Consider the following 16,945-nt stretch of genomic DNA (forward strand, 5'->3'; position numbering starts at 1 on the left):
TACTATTAAGGTAGCTATGTTTGAGACCAATCAAATACATAGACAGTATCCCCCAAGGGCACATAGTTGACAAACAGTAGAATGCTGAATGAACCAGGAGTACTCAAATAATGTAAATAAGTGGTGGCTAAATCAAAATTGCCAGAGGTTGAAAACCAAATCTACAAGTAGATGACAGATCCAAAAGACATTTATGCAAAGCCACCAAGGTCACTATTTGCACATCAAAGAAAAGGCAGATTTCCATGTAGATTAATACAAAGAAGCCGCTATTTGGTGCTAGTACAGTTTCTTATATTAAAGACACTGGCATTTAGTATCCTCTTCATCAGTCAGCCCTGAAAGCTCAATGTGTAGCACTGAGTAGACCAAGAGCTATCCAACTTTCCTCCAGTCTGCCAGAGGCCTCAGTGTGGACATGTGGAATTGAGCTGAATAAAGAGCACCTATGTGCTGGGGAGGAGGGAGGCTGGAATTACACTACACAAGATTCAGTCCTGAGAGACACAAAAATTGTTCCATATCAAAATGTCAATATGTCGCTGAAGGGGAGTGTTAATTACATTTTCGCACAAATTTGTATTTCCTCTCATATGTGAGAAAACTGAGAGCAGGTTTGGGCTGAACACAGGATAGAAAGAGGAGCTTCCCGGCCAGGTACGGTGGCTCATGCCTGTAATACCAGCACTTTGGGAGGCTGAGGCGGGTGGATTACCTGAGGTCGGGAGTTCAAGACCAGCCTGACCAACATGGAGAAACCCCATCTGAACTAAAAATACAAAATTAGCTGAGTGTGGTGGTGCATGCCTGTAATCTCAGCTACTCAGGAGTCTGAGGCAGGATAGTTGCTTGAACCTGGGAGGCGGAGGTTGCAGTGAGCTGAGATTGCGCCACTGCACTCCAGCCTGGGTGACAGAGTGAAACTCTGTGAAAGTAAGAAAGGAAGAAAGGAAGAAAGAGAAGGGAAGGGAAGGGAAGGGAAGGGAAGGGAAGGGAAGGGAAGGGAAGGGAAGGGAAGGGAAGGGAAGGAGAGGGAAGGAGAGGAGAGGAAGAGGGAGGGAGGGAGAAAGGGAGGGAGGAAGGGAGGAAAGGAGGGAGGGAGGGAGGAAGGAAGGGAGAGAGGAAGGGAGGGAGGGAGGGAGGAAGGAAGGAAGGAAGGAAGGAAGGAAGGAAGGAAGGAAGGAAGGAAGGAAGGAAGGAAGGAAAAGAAGAGCTTCCCAAAGAATTTGGAATGCTTGGATGTCAAAGGAAGGGTATGTTAATAGGAGAGAGCTAAAGGGTGAAGTTGGAAAGTGGGCAAAAGTAAACTGGGAGGAATAGAACTTTTTCCAAATAGTGATTGGTGGGGTCAAGATTCAAAGGGGATTTTCTGGCAGTGGATTTAAAAGATTAAGGAAAAAGCCAAGGGAATGAATGGGATTGCAAATATAGGAAAATTTCAATAATATCAGGAAGTGATAGGGAAGAGCTTGTTAATCCAGGTTCCAGCCTGTAATTGTAAAGTTTAGCACAGGACCATATAAATCCCTACCAAATATAGGGATGATTACTTGGGAGCAGAATTGAGGAGACACTCTTTTGCAGTATTACGTTGTACCTTAATTGATGTAACAATGTAAAATTATCTATTAAGAAGTTCAATCATGTAATTAATAGTACATATTTTGACATTTCTCAAACTGTTTAGGAAATAGATCTGGTTTAACAGCATCATCAGTATTACTATTTTATTTAAGCCCTCTCAGAGCCATTAGTAGGCGATGGGCTCTGTAAAACTCTAAGAGGAAGCTACATAGAACATGCAATGTTTTGCAAACCAATTGAACCAGAGCTCCCACTTTTTTGGAATACTGATTAATGTCATGCAGAATATGTGAGCTGTGGGTTATCTGAGTTACATGAAACCATTTGGGAAAAGCAGATCTATTTCTATGTGAATATTTACAGTGAATATATTACTCAAATATTAAAGATTATTAGGAAAACAATTTTTAATATTATCTTAATAATACTACTTTAAGAATTGGTTATCTTTTAGCAGAACACACAAATAGTTGGTTATAGATAAAGCCTGAATTGTCATATTGAAACCTCAGAATATAGTATAAATAAAATCAGGAGACAACTTTGAGAAAAGTTAAATAGGTTAAACAAACAAATATCAAAAACCAAAGAAGTTAGGTAAGGTTATTAAGCGTTCACTGAAAATTGCCATGCATGTTGGTCACAAAGAAGTTATAATTCTTTATTGCCGCTTTTAAAGCACTTCATGCCTACAGCAGATATGTTCCTTTGTTCATCTAATTCCTAATATTCTATTTTTATTGCATCTATATTTAATAAAGTTTAATGCCTTCTACTTCTCTCCACTTTCATCATGATTTATTTTTTTTTCATCTCTTTCTCTTCAAACTTTTCTTCAGAATATTTTCTCAGTTGAAGGTGACCACATTTTATCTGGTCATCGAAGATACATTCAAACCTGTTTCATTACAAGAATTTTGAAAATTCAAAATCTTACTAGAAAATCAAAAGCATATGACACGAATTATATCCTCACATGTTTGTCATCCAATTCCAACCCAATGAGAACATTTAATCTGATATTATTAGAAGTGTGAAGAGAAGGCAGGGAGAGAGAGAAAAAAAGAATGACAGGCAAAAGCTAAAGAGAGAGGGAACATTTTGTGGACATCTCTAAAATTGTTAGAGCCAAGAAAGATGACAGAATAAATCTTGATTGGGTTTGTAGACTCCCTAAATTTGCTTTTCATGCTTGTCAAGGAATGTATTCACCATTAGCAATATGTCCTCATCTATTGAACAAATCACTACATATTCTCCAACCCAGAAGTCAGAGCTAGTGAATTTGTGACAATGGAGTTTTGTCCATCATGAAGATCTGTGGGAAAAGACCATGGCTGAGTGACTTGATTCAAGATCCTGGTGCAAAACAATTCGGACATACAGTTATATCACTTTAAAACTATCAAGTAGTTTAGCCAACGGGGCTAAGACTACAGAGGAAGTGCAACAGTGAAAACTAGCTATTACACATTATGAAGAAAAATATACACATCATCGATTGACAGGGTTTTTATTATGTATTATGGATTATTAGGCTGAGGCGGGTGGATCACTTGAGGTCAGGAGTTCGAGACCAGCCTGGCCAACATGGCGAGACCTCATCTCTACTAAAAATACAAAATTTAGCTGGGTATGGTGGCGGGTGCCTGTAATCCCAAGTACTCAGGAGACTGAGGTAGGAGAATTGCTTAAACCTGAGAGGCAGAGGTTACAGTGAACCAAGATCACACCATTGCACTCCAACCCGGGCAACAAGAGCGAAACTCCATCTCAAAAAACGAACAAACAAACAAACAAGCAAACATAAAACAAACAAAAAGTATTATCAAATACATTCCATTACTATGCATTTCTCTTTCAACTTCAAAAGGTGACTATAGAAAAATTCATAGTACCTATTTCATGCCTCACAAATCTAAGGGAGTGCTCTCTTATGTCCCCCACATCCCTTCCAGTGTGTGTGTAGATCAGTAACTATCTATTCATTCACTCATACATTTGCCTCATCCTTCCCATCTATCCATTCATTCATCCTAGCTATACACCTATCCAGTGAAAAACCTTTCACATAAGTCCTGATTTTACACTTTATTTCCTAAAATAAAGACTAATTAGATAATGCATTCTTTTATGATTTGTAATTTTATTTATATGATACTAGAAACAAGATTAGTTATTGATACTCATAAAAACAGATTACATAATTGTATAGTAAAAATTGACAGGGACTCCACATGCAGTATTATTCTCATCAAGTTTAGATAGCGATTAATGGTCAATATATTTTAAAGGATCATAATAACTGATACTTGTGATTTTTCATTCCCTGTCAAAATCAGGCAAATATTTCCAACTTCAATTTTTTCAATTCAAGTAGAAAACATTTATATTGTTTTTAACTCATTTTCAAAATCTGGAAAAATCTGTCTTTTATGCATTCTCTAGTGGGATGATGATCTTATTATTAGTATCATTTGGTTTACCTGACTTCATGCTTGGTGAAGTGTTTGAACCAAAATCCTAGTAACAGACAGATGCAACTACTTCCACATCATACTGAAAGTAATCATCAATTTATTTAGTTACATTGGGGGGAAAACACTACCCAGTAAAACCAGTTTTTCTCCCCAGGACAATCATATAAAAACCTACACACAAGGGACATAGCTCTAAAAGTTAAAACCGTCCAAAATATGTATTCAAACATGTGGACAAAGCCTCTTTAATTGTGCAACTTTGAAAAAAGGTTTATTCATGTAAATCATAATACATGCACTTAAATTCAATAATGTTATTTTGAATGGTCAGATAAAACAATACTGTATAGACATCATGAAGATATCTGTATATTTTCAACATAATTTTATTTTTAATGATTTTTCCAGAAAAACGAATTTTTAAAAATTAAAGACACCAATACAATTAAAGCACCATGTTATAAATGAGGCAGGATCTCAGAAAATCAAACATTAAATTATAAAAAGCACCTCTCATAATTTTTAGAAAAGTCAGTGGAAAACAAACTCTGGATAATTAGGATACTGCATTTCTTATTAAAAAGCAAATTTTATAGTGATAAAAGGTACATTGCAAAGGACAGAAATATTTAACCGAAAAGTAATGTTATGAAGTTTAAAATATTCTGAGTCAAAAACATTGAATGATGATTCTATCTCTATCACCATTCCCTGGACATAGACTTAAGTCATGATTTCTCATTAGTAGAAATAAATGCAAATAATACGTTGAGTTAAAGATAAACACAAATTGAATAAAAAATGAGGAGAGGCCAGAGAAAGAGAAATGTAATACAAATTAGCAAATAAGATTATTTTTATGTAATTGTTTGTAACTATCCTTAATTTATAGTAACTTTGTTATATGCTCTGGCCTAAAACGTTTAGCCTGGCATACATCAAAATGAAGGATAACTAATAATTAATCGTTAAATCCCTATGAGCTTGGTCCGTTGTCTGCAATCATGATTTTGTGAAGATTAAAGTTTCCCTTATTAATGTTTTCAACTGCAATAACATAATACTTTATTTTAAGTCCTTCATCTTAAATATTATGCAAAGAATATGTCAAAGCAAATAAAGCATAGTTTGCAAGTCAGAATGGGTCAGTTCTTTGTCTGGCTCTTTCCGTAACTATTTCTGCAAACTTTGATGAGTCTCTTAACTTATTTGCTTTGCCAAATATAAGATGGATATAAACAGCATATCCTCCATGATGTTTTCCTCTAATAATCCAATAACATTATATTATGGTTATTACACGAATGCACTTAAAAATATTTTATAAATCTTAAAATGCCAAGATCATTTATTGAACATCTATCTGCATAGAGTGTTACAATCTATCCCATCTCAATTCTGTAGGTAAACAGATTTGAGATATGATGGAACGATAAAATAACTTTAAGGATAACAGCCAAATGATAATACTATTTGATGTCTAAGTGATTTATAGAAATATCTAGTATCACATTTTATTTCCTGCCCACTCCTGTCACTAATAATATCATTTAGATTGTGATTATTTTAGAAGAGACACAGAAACAAATCAAAATCCTATTTTTAAAAAAGATGCTTTTCCTGAGATTAGCTGTAAGTACACAATACAAAATTAAACAGAGAACTTATAACTATCTAATTAAACTAATACATTTAAAATATTCAAACTAACCATTTTAGCAGAAACAAACAATAATAATACTTATTATCAGAACCTGGGAAATCCAGATTTGTCAGAAACAAACAACAATGTAATCCAAATATTTCCACTAAAGGTGGCAAAGCCTGTCTCTGTATACCTTTTCAATCTTAAACACAAACAATTTCTGTTTGTACTCCACTTGAAAACCACTTTTGAAGAAGTTTAAAAATAAGATTTATCCCAGGAAATAAAATACCCACAATGTTCAATGTTTGACAGGATTGGAAGTTAATTAAGGCAATTAGATTTTCTATTCACGTGTAGACTGCCATTATCTATTTTTTAAATAGAAGATTTTATTAGTTGGCATTACCTTCCTAACGGAATGTTTCACATTGTTTCTTCTTTCAAATACTGCATTTGCCTACTTCGCCACAAGGGAATTACAAATCTTATACATTGTCAGAATTTACAAAATTGAGAAAGCAAGAGTAGGGCAAGGAGGAAAAAAAATGCTGTGAGGCAAATAAACACCAATAGAAGTAAAACAGTTCAGCCCAAGGTCTTCTTAGGTCAGCTAATTTTGAGACTACATGCTATGCCCAAATGCAAATTTTTATAGTATTCTGTAGTCCAAAGTCAAAAGTATTTTTCACATCTTTAATAGCACAAAGTCAGAGGCATTTCACAGGATAATAAAAAATCTTCCCTTCAGAGAATTACACAAGGATACTCTAGCCTACCTTCCCAATTTAAAGATAACACATTTATTATGTTGTTCTCAAATAAAAGTTTGCTGAAAAGCATTAATTATATAGACCCCTGGAATGCTTAAGAAAGATGCAAATATTCATATTAAAGTAATAATAATTTTGAAAAGACAGCTAATGAATACTACAATAAGTAAACTGTTGTGTTAAATAAATGTTATCAAACAGATTGCAATTGAGTATTGGGAGCAGACTGGAAAGGCAGGACTTCTGAAACAATAAGGTAAAGGGGACAGGAATTTTTCCTGCACTATATGTCTTCCGGATACAGTAGTTCACTTTGCTGCCCAAAGCCACCTCCCTCCTTCCCTTGGGAAAGAGAAATATCCAACAACGCCCTTCAATTCTCCTGATATTTCTATGAGGGAATCATCATAAACAGAGAAAACACCACTAGAGGAGTGACAGGAAAAGAAGCAAAGGCAGATTAGCAGTATCAGACACAGCCGTGGCAATTTCAGTGCCAGCCTCTGATGGGGTTCTCCTTCTGGACAATATCCTGAGAGAGTGTACCAGTTTAACCTAGAGTAGCTGTGCATATTCACAGGCTTCTCAGTAAGAGGAGTAGTGACAATTATTTGTATATTCACACGTATACTCCAAGGAGGATCTAAGCATATTAAATTCTTGAGGATCATATAAGATAATTAAAGAAACCAACCAGTATATTGCCTCTTCTCAAAATAGGTTATGATATTGTTAAATGTAGTTCATTATTTAGCCTCTTTCTTTCTATTTCAACAGTCTTTAACTCATCATACCTACGCCTCTCTATCAAGCAATGTCTTCGTTGCTAAATGAATTAATCAATTTGTGCATGAAGTATCCTGGGACAAACCAAAATAGTGGCCAGTGACTAGCAGTCATTGGTTATGGAGAACTTATCATGTGCTAGGTAATGGCTTAATGACTTAATGCATATTAACACATTTAATCCTTATAGCAATCCTATGAGGGAGGTGCTATTATCATCCCATTTTACAGATGAGAAAACCGGAACTAGTAAGAGGCAGAAACAGGAACGAAATGGGGAGAATGGCTGCAGAACTCACGTTCTTAAGCACTGTATTTAAACTGCTTCTCTGCCATCAAAGTCTGTTTTTGGAAAAGAGCATTTGGTATATATTCCAAAAGCAGAAACACAGGCAGATGAAAACCAATTATGGAGGTAAACAATACCTGCATCATGATATGGGGCACATAGAAAAGGTAGGCACAATGATGAACTAGCAGGAGGAAAAAATAATGAACACTTACTCAAAAGGCCTAGTTGATTTTGTATCTATCACTTTATAAGGTAATTTCACCTTTAAAAGTTTACAGCTATGAGACTGTGAACAAATCAAAAGTGATAAAAAGATTCCATTCCTCTTTTTTTCCACTGAGGCAGGGACTGAGGGATATTAATTTCCCTGCTCCTGGTCTTCACTGCAAATTAGACAAGGTGTGTTTTTCAAGGGCCAGGGAGGCAGAGCCACCTTCCAGTTGAATTTTACAGTTCAGGAGGGAATCCCACCGAGTCAATTTTCTACTAAACTCCCCCAGCCAATGATTACATTTACTTTTGCTGGAATATCATGACCACAATTCAGAAACTTTGGAAACCGCTTGGCTGCAGGTAGAAACATTATAATGTCTGATGATATAAGAGAAAAATCACACGGAGAGAAAATGCATATTCATTAGGCTGACTTTTTTTTTTTTTTTAACAGAGTCCTCAGTCACTAAAAGAGATAAAAGCCATGACTCACATTAAAGCTTCCTTGCTCTACAGATGAATTAACAATTAGCAAGGGGAAGTCTTTCGTTTTGGTCTCCTGATAGCTATCTGGACTATTAAACATGTGAGGCTTGCATAGGAAATTACAAAGGCTTCCCTCCATTTCAGATTCAAGTTGCATCCAAAATACAGTTGTGGATTCCTGTGCATAGGACACAACCCCAAAGAAGTCTCTTCTTCTATTTTTTTCCCCTCCACAGTGTGATTGACTGCTCTTGGCTGGTTCTGGGGATCATGTGCTAAATTTATAATCTGCATTGGGGCTGAGATTGCAATGACAGAAATCGGAAATAATCATAAACAAAATATTTAACAGGAGAAATGTTGTTCTACCAGGGGTAAAGTTGCTTCATCTGAAGCATGGAGCCCTAATCTGTGACACATACAAGTACAAATTATGTCATCTGCAACAGGTGACAAGTTTTAATTGAATGTCTTCTGTCTGCAATTCTGACAAAAGGTGAATGGAAATAAATGAGTCTGGCAAGACAGCCCTGAGCCTTACAATACCCAATATCTCATTATTTTTAAACAGCTATCTATAAACTGATGCTGACAAGCCTTGAACCTTTTATTTCTGCTCAAGAGGAGGTGGCTGTGAAGGGGGAAAAAAAGAAAGAAAGAAAAGGGGCATCCAGAACATTACATTAAACATGCAATACCTACCATTATCACTTCCCCAATGTAATTAAAGGAAATCTCCTATTCAAAAGGCACTATTTCTTACTTCGCTTGATGTCAGAGGGAGAGAGAGAGAGAACGAGAATGGGAGGATGCTTGGTCTGCATTTGCTAAACATAGGGATTTTCTTTAAAGAAAAAAGGAAAATCTTCCCTTTCCTTCTTTTTGCCTGTTAAAAATTTCAAAAACTATTGAAAAAAGATACTACTATGGTTCATGCCTATCTAAACCATATTTTACCTTGTTATTATTTAAGATGGGTAAATCTTCTCTTTATCCTTTTCAATATTGCTTTCTCATATGAATAAAGTTATGAAATCATGGGTAAAGACATGAAATGGGATTGTATATCAACATCAGGAAGAGTGATTCTGCTAATTCACAATTAAATGTGACACTGGCAGCAATAAGTTTAACCCAATAATAATAGTAATAACAGTGCACAGCACCCCATGGGGATGCTCTGTATAAACAGAAGCACAAATATTATTTATGCAAAATTCAATGCCCTGTAAAATGAATTAAATATGAAATCAACCAAGCAGGTTTACAAGTTGCTGGGTTGAGAGCTCACAGTCACTTTGGTTCGTTTGATGGAAATGAATATAGTGGAATATAGTAGAGTCTAATGATCAAAAAAGCAGACATGGATTTAAAATATAGATTTTTTTTTTAGGAAAGGAAATAGATGACAGAGAAAGGTGCCATATGAGCCTGGAGGGCATTTGGTTTCAGCATATGTGAATCTAGATCATATGGGCAACCTAGGAAGAACCTCTGAAGCTCAGAGAGGAGCTTATGGAAATTCTAATAGGGGAAAACTTTATCTCCCGGCCAATGTGCTAGTAATTCACTAAAGACAATAAAATGTATTACCAGACTCGAGCAGAAATCCTGAGTGTCAATTATAAGATACCAAAGAGAGGCATGATGTTTGCTAATATTTCTCTGGCGATCATTATAATTTGGCAAAGTTGAAATTCAAAATAAAGTAAATCTAGTATAAAGAATATGGTATATGTTCCTAGATCATGTGTAAAGAGAATTATACCTCTTTAGGAAAAAAAATGTTTCCTCTTGGGAAAAGATTAGTTCAATAGAGATTAAATGTAAATACAATACAAGCGAGAGATTTCTTGTTACACTGTGACACTTCTTATTTCTTGTGCATTGGTAGCAATAAGTTTAACACAGTCATGGTGGTAATAACAGTGCATAGCACCCCCATGGGAATGTTCTGTGTAAAAGAAGCCCCAAATATTATTTATTCAGCATGCAATACCCAGTAAAAAAAAAACTAAATATAAAATTAAGCAAGTCACAGTCACTCTGTTTATTCAATAGGGAGAAATAAAGTGGAGTCTAATGACTCCATTGTAAGTCTGAGTAGAATAAACAAGAAGTAATGAAGGAACATGAAAAAGGAGTTAGAAGGGTGCTCTAAAATGGGTTGATTCACAGTCTGATATGAAATCAAGAGAATAGAGTGGTTTCCATCCCCTTCTCAACCAACTCTATATACCATTATTGAACCCCATTCATCTACCAATTGTGTTCTTAAATATTCACGAGGAAAGTTAGTAAAGAAAAAGAAAAAACAGCAGAGATTATGAGAGACAAATATAAGCTCTGTAGAAATTCAGAAATTGAGAAGAAAAACACAAAAGATTCAGAGTACATTCTCAGCTGCCTTGAGCCCTGAGTTATCCACAGTTGCACGTAGCCCCCTGAGGGAACATTTTCAAGTCAATTAATGTAGAGTTTTTCTCTCCTAGAGTTGACAATTCAACTGAGGAATGTAAGATCTTATGGGAAAAAACTGAGGTAACAGAATTATGAATAGTGGTGAAAATAAGAAATCTACGTATATATAAGTGATATATATTCATTAAAATGAAGACAAATGACAGACACACTAAATAAGTAATGTTTCCTGTTCATTTCCATTTAGCATCTTTTGATCTCTTGTATGTTTTCAGAATCTCAATTCTGTCTGATTTCAGTAAGACGACTATAAATTCTGTTTGCTTTGATGCACACAATATGCATATAAAAGGCATTATATTTGGACATCTGGATTACAAGCTAAATATTCAATGTTATTTTTATTTTGCTACTCTGAGCAACTAGGTCTTAATATGGAGCCACTCCAGATTCATGTTAAATTGCTATATCATGTTAAAGGTTTGGAGTAGTATTACACATAAGTGTACGCATAGTTACATGTCCATCTAAACATACCAAAATTTTTTGTCAAATAAATTAACAATTGGGAAAGTATATACTCTGAGGGCCAATGAGGAACTAGTACAGGTGAAGTATTGTGGTAGGGTGAAGTCCATAGCCTGTATTTTTGTTCTTAAATTAGACTGAGTGAAACATGTGTGAAAATATAGAAAACACCAATGATACATCCAGACACCAAACATACAGAGTCTTGGCTGAAAAAAGTTTGTATTTGTATCAAGTCATGAATTTCCTGACAGACTTCCCTGTGTATTGTTATTATATGAGGGGTTGTAGGAAGGGCAATTGCCAGTCTAGTAACATGATCCTCAATACAAGGATGCATCTTTAAATTTCAGTGAGTGCCAAGAAAAGAAACAAATACACTTCCATTCACAAGGCAGCTCAAGGCTAGATGTCGAGAGTGGAGACTCCAAATGTCACTGCCTCATATAGAAGGAGGCACAATTCCCCATGAAAATTTCCTTGCATTTTCCAAACCTAAATTTCTTAGTCTTTTCTGTCAACTGTCTCCCTTTATGTTTTTGGAACATAGACAGGCCTAACTGCAAACATCAAGATATTTCATTTGTTACATATATTCAGCTTAATTCCATAAAAATTTGAGAGCAGAGTGCATAGTGAAAATGACATACTAATTGAAAAAGCTTCAAAGGATCAAAACATAATCAAATGATTTTAGTGTATGTTGTAAGTGTCTATACATCACCATTAGCCATGCGGTATGCATCACACACCTGCTATACAGTAGGCACTCAAAAATACTGAGTAAGTGAATAAATAAATGTACAACATGCTTTATAGTCATGCACTAATCAGATTTTTGTTTTTCTTTTGGTAATTCTAAAACTAGAATGTACACACACAAATATGAATCTCTTGTCGATTTTTTTCAGTAATTCTTGATTGGCATGTTTTTCTTAAAGAATCAGTGTACAGTAACTTAAGAAAGCAATAGAAAACTTGAAGGTAACAACATATGAAGCATTGAAGGAAAAAAAGAAATTGGCTGAAACGTAGACTCTCAGTTTTATTTTTAAACTATTCATCATGGACAACATAAAACAGCATTTGATTTGCTGGGAAAACCTCAGTTAGATATTAAGAAGAACGGACTCTGAAAGAATTATATTTAGATACTGAATATTGAACAAGAAAGATCATAGGTTGCTATACTTGGAAAATTTGACAAATGAAGAAAACCATTCCCTGCCTGAGACATTTTTATTGCTCTCCTGCCTGGAAGCAGATGAATGAGTCTGATCACATGTTCAGCTCTCTTCCAGTTCTAAAAGTCTATGAATGAAATGGTGTACTTAAAAAAATGGAATTGACCCACAGATTCAGAGTCCGACAACTGCCTTGGCAGTTGGAAACATCAACATACTTCATATCTTAAATCAGGGAAGACTGGAGCCAAATGGATAGCATTAATGAACCAGAAGAGCAGAAGGCTTTCTGGCACAGGTTTTAGCGTTCCCCTCACACTGACCTTGGCCAAATGCATTTCCTTTTGTTCTTGATGATAATAAAGCAAATAAAGTGCCCATGTTTGAAAAATGCTTCTAGCTTATTATTGCATTAGGAAAAGATCAATGTCTGTTGCACATCACAGTGGAAACTGAAGTATGGGAAATCACATACAGCTTCAGATTTGCAGACATTTACAACATATAGACTAAAGTAAGCTGAAGAGGATATGACTAAATAACATATTTTGAAAGAAACCAATGAATAGATAATGACTATTCTGTTATTCAGCTGAATTCCATCTAATGCCTTAAAAATCAAAAGGCATTTGGCTAAAGATGACCAGATTTAATTAAGTATGCCACAATGGCGAAACCTAATGTTTCATATCAACATCTACAGTCACCTTTTGGGTAGAAATCACATTATGTATAGATATATATGTATATCTCTGTGTATATGTATATATATGCATACATGTACATATATCCACACACATATGGATACATACATAGAGATAAACATAAAAACACAAACACAATCCTAAACCAGTAAAACATTATCAAATTTCTTTATTTTTCTGATAATGATTTGGCCCAGCCACATGATTCTGTGAGAATTGTTTTCACAAGTTTCCCTCCCAAAAGAACCCACGTTCTACTAGTTTATATTAGCATTTACATCAAGTCACAAATTCAGACAACTACAGGGACTACCTACACAAAGTGAGTGAATGAAATGGACTGTGTTTAAAAATAATAAAGAGAGAGAGAGAGATAGGAAAAAAAAAAAAAAACCAATGGGGGTGAACTGTGGTGAACCCAAGAGCATTTACCCCCAAAGGCCACAGCCACTGCTCAATGCCAATCAGATATTTATTGCCTTATGGGAGTGGGGTGGGCAATCTTGAATGTGAGTCCAGTGTTATCAGAGTTTCTACTCCGAAAAGAATCTGGATTTTTCTATAAAATCATCCGATGTTTAAGTGTTTCCCAAAAACGTTTGCTAATTGTGTGACCCTCAGGCCACCCGTTTCTAATCTTTGGTGTCTATACCAAAGTTACACAGCGGCTAAATGTTAGACATTTCCTGATAGAAGTCAAGTTTGACAATTGGCTGGTTAAATTAGTCACATTGTAAGTTGGTCACTATGTAGAACTTACTCTTCTATTAATTTAGGTCCTCCATTATATCTGCATAGATTAAATTACCTAACTACTTAAATTGTTCTATAGGCTACATCTTGAAATCCTGATTTTAAAATGTCATTTTGTAGGGCTTTAGGTGTAATAATAACGTATAAAATACATGTGTTTTCATTAAAAATAATTTCAAACAAGAGTAAAAATTTAATCATCCACATCCAGACCTAACGCGTGTTAGTTAAGAATGCTGACCTGTTTTGGTCCAAAAACCCCTCCTAAAGAATTTCTTGCTAAGCTCTGGTCTCCACTGGTAGTTATAGCAAATGGCAGCAAAGGATCTCTTTAAATTCATCCATTTTGTTTACTAAATGTTTTCATGCTCTGAAGGAATGCCTTTTTGTCAAGTGAAATCTGTTGGAAACTGCAAGTCAATTCTTTTTTTTCTTTTTTTTTTGAGAAGGAGTCTCACTCTGTCACCCAGGCTGGAGTGCAGTGGCGTGATTTCAGCTCACTGCAGCCTCTGCTCCCAGGTTCCAGCAATTCTCTTGCCTCAGCTTCCCAGGTAGCTGGGGTTACAGGAATCATGCCACTATGCCCGGCTAATTTTTGTATTTTTAGTAGAGATGGGGTTTCGCCATGTTGGCCAGGGTGGTCTCGAACTCCTGACCTCAGGCGATCTGCTCGCCTTGACTTCCCAAAGTGGTCAATTCGTAAAGTACAACTGGTAATCTCCATTTTCACTCAGATTACACCAAGTTCATCATCACTGATAATCAGCTGACAAAAAATTTTTATTCTGTTGGCCTGAACCCTTTTTCTCTCATTTCTTGATTGTATGAAAGAGAAAGTCTTTGAAGTGGCAAAAGATGAAAAGGATCCTAAATGCTTTTCGGAACAATCCTAGGAGGAATTTGGTTTTAACAGTGCTTTCTTAGGGTTTGTCAATCCCAGAGTACAAAGGAGTGGAAGAAACTGCTAGAATAAAAAACCTGAAGAGGTGGGAGAATGGAAGAATGGCCAGGAAAGACTTCATGAGAAAGGGGGAAGGGAAGGGAATTAAAAAGACTCTTGAGTGTTTGAGGAAAAAAACTGTAAATGTGAAAGAAGGCAGTAAAAATCATTTTCTATCAACTTTCAAGAGTATGCAGGCATATTATGAAGAACTGTCCATATGCCAAATAGCATATTACACAGAAAATGAATGAATCTTTAAACAGGACAGGACACATACTGGATGGCCAGCAATACAACCTAGACCACCAGAATTAGTATCATTGTAGCTAGAGACAGTAAAAATATGAACTTGTTAGCAACAGATGAAAGTCAAATGTGTACACCTACTGAAGTTAATGGTTATTCCATAATTCCTGTCAATGCCAAATCACTTCAGCAAGGCCTCTGACAGAGGTACTGGCTTCTCCCAATGTATGTATTTCAAAAACTCACTCTACCAAGCCTCTCATCTCTGCTGCCATTGAGAGAACTAGATTTGAATCCCCATGGAAGTTGTCATTGCAGTGTCCTCATCAGTCAAGAAGGTTGCTGTTGGGCAGCATGAGGCATCCCCTCCCTCTACAGGGGCTTCATGGCTGGCCTCTTAGCATTCAGAGTTCCTGCTGGCTGAGGAAATGAAAGACTGTGAAACTGAACTCAAGTTACCATACAGTAAGTAAAGAAAGCACAGAAGCTGGGCCACCAAAGCAGCCCAGGAACATGCTTTAATGTCATAATAAAGACATACCTGAGACCGGGCAATTTACAAAGGAATGAGGTTTAATTGGACTTACAGTTCCACGTGGCTGGAAAAGCCTGACAATCATGGTGGAAGGCAAGGAGGAGCAAGTCACACCTTACATGGACGGCAGCAGGCAAACACAGAGAGCTTGTGCAGGGGAACTCCTCTTTTTAAAACCATTGGATCTCATGAGATGTATTCACTATCATGAGAACAGCATGGGAAAGACTTGACCCCATGATTAATTACCTCCCACTGGTTGCCTCCACAACACATGGGAATTCAAGATGAGATTTGGATGGGGACACAGCCAAACCATATCACCATATCACCATATCATAAAGGAGAGAGCATAGCCAGGAGTTAATATATGCTTTGCCATGAGAGTACATAGAAAAGCCATTCTTCCTCTCATTCTCCTTTCCTTCCCCACTTTGGTCAAACACGTTAATTATGTATACACATATAGGGCCTATAAGATCTTTCTAAAATAAATTATCTTTTTTCTAAATCAAGGTACTCTCTGTTTTTTTTAACTCTATTTTTTAAAAAAAATTACAAGTTATAAATGGGAAAAAAACATGATACATCAGTAAACTCTTCTGAGCATTCCTTGCATAGCCACTACTCAAATTATTTCAGAATTTAAAAAATTTCCCAGCAATAAGAAATTTAAGATCCTTCATAACTTTTCATATTACTTCTACATGTACTTTACTTGCTACTTATAAAATCAAGGAGAATAAGAAAGGTACTAGTACCCTGGTGTTATAGATGGGGAAAATAGAGCTCAGCTCTACAGTTCCCTATATTTTCCTCCCTAATTTGATTTACCTTTTTATTGTTGAGGATATGACTGGAGAATATCAATGTGTAACAGAGTAGTTTTAAGACCAGCTGTACCCTAAATGATGGTAAGTATTAAACGTTTCAGATGCCATAGGGCCAAAGTTATTAAATAAAAATTCATTGTTAATAAGAATGAAATAAAAATAGCTAGAATAATTTTAATTATTGGCTTTAATAAAGTGAGAGTTCATTCATCTATCAACATGTGTTCAGCCCCAAATTGATAAAAGTTTAAAAAGCTAATTAAGATGACAGGGGCCTGGTAGAAAAGTAAAAAATTTAAAAAGTCACCTATAGAAAATATTGCTTGACATTTTTCATGTTTCCTTGATGAGTATTATGGATTTTGTTTTTCAAGGACAGGATACACTTAGAGAAATCTGGAAAAATAAAGAATATGGCAGAGCTCTATAGACTTATATTAAGTCACATTTAGTAAACTGCCAACATACTCTTAATTTTCATGTAAAATCGTTCATGTGGAATTGCACCAATGTGCTCTCTAAATTTAAGCTGCAGTCTC

General features: G+C 35.7%; 1 protein-coding gene across 17 annotated transcripts in view; it reads right to left on the reverse strand.

The window, feature by feature from the left end:
- The window catches only part of ESRRG (estrogen related receptor gamma), a 643,479-nt gene that overhangs the window by 64,083 nt on the left and 562,451 nt on the right, over positions 1 to 16,945 (reverse strand). The window lies entirely within an intron of this gene.

The sequence above is a fragment of the Macaca mulatta genome, chromosome 1 (genome assembly GCF_049350105.2).
Source record: "Macaca mulatta isolate MMU2019108-1 chromosome 1, T2T-MMU8v2.0, whole genome shotgun sequence".
Taxonomy (NCBI): Eukaryota; Metazoa; Chordata; class Mammalia; order Primates; family Cercopithecidae; genus Macaca; species Macaca mulatta.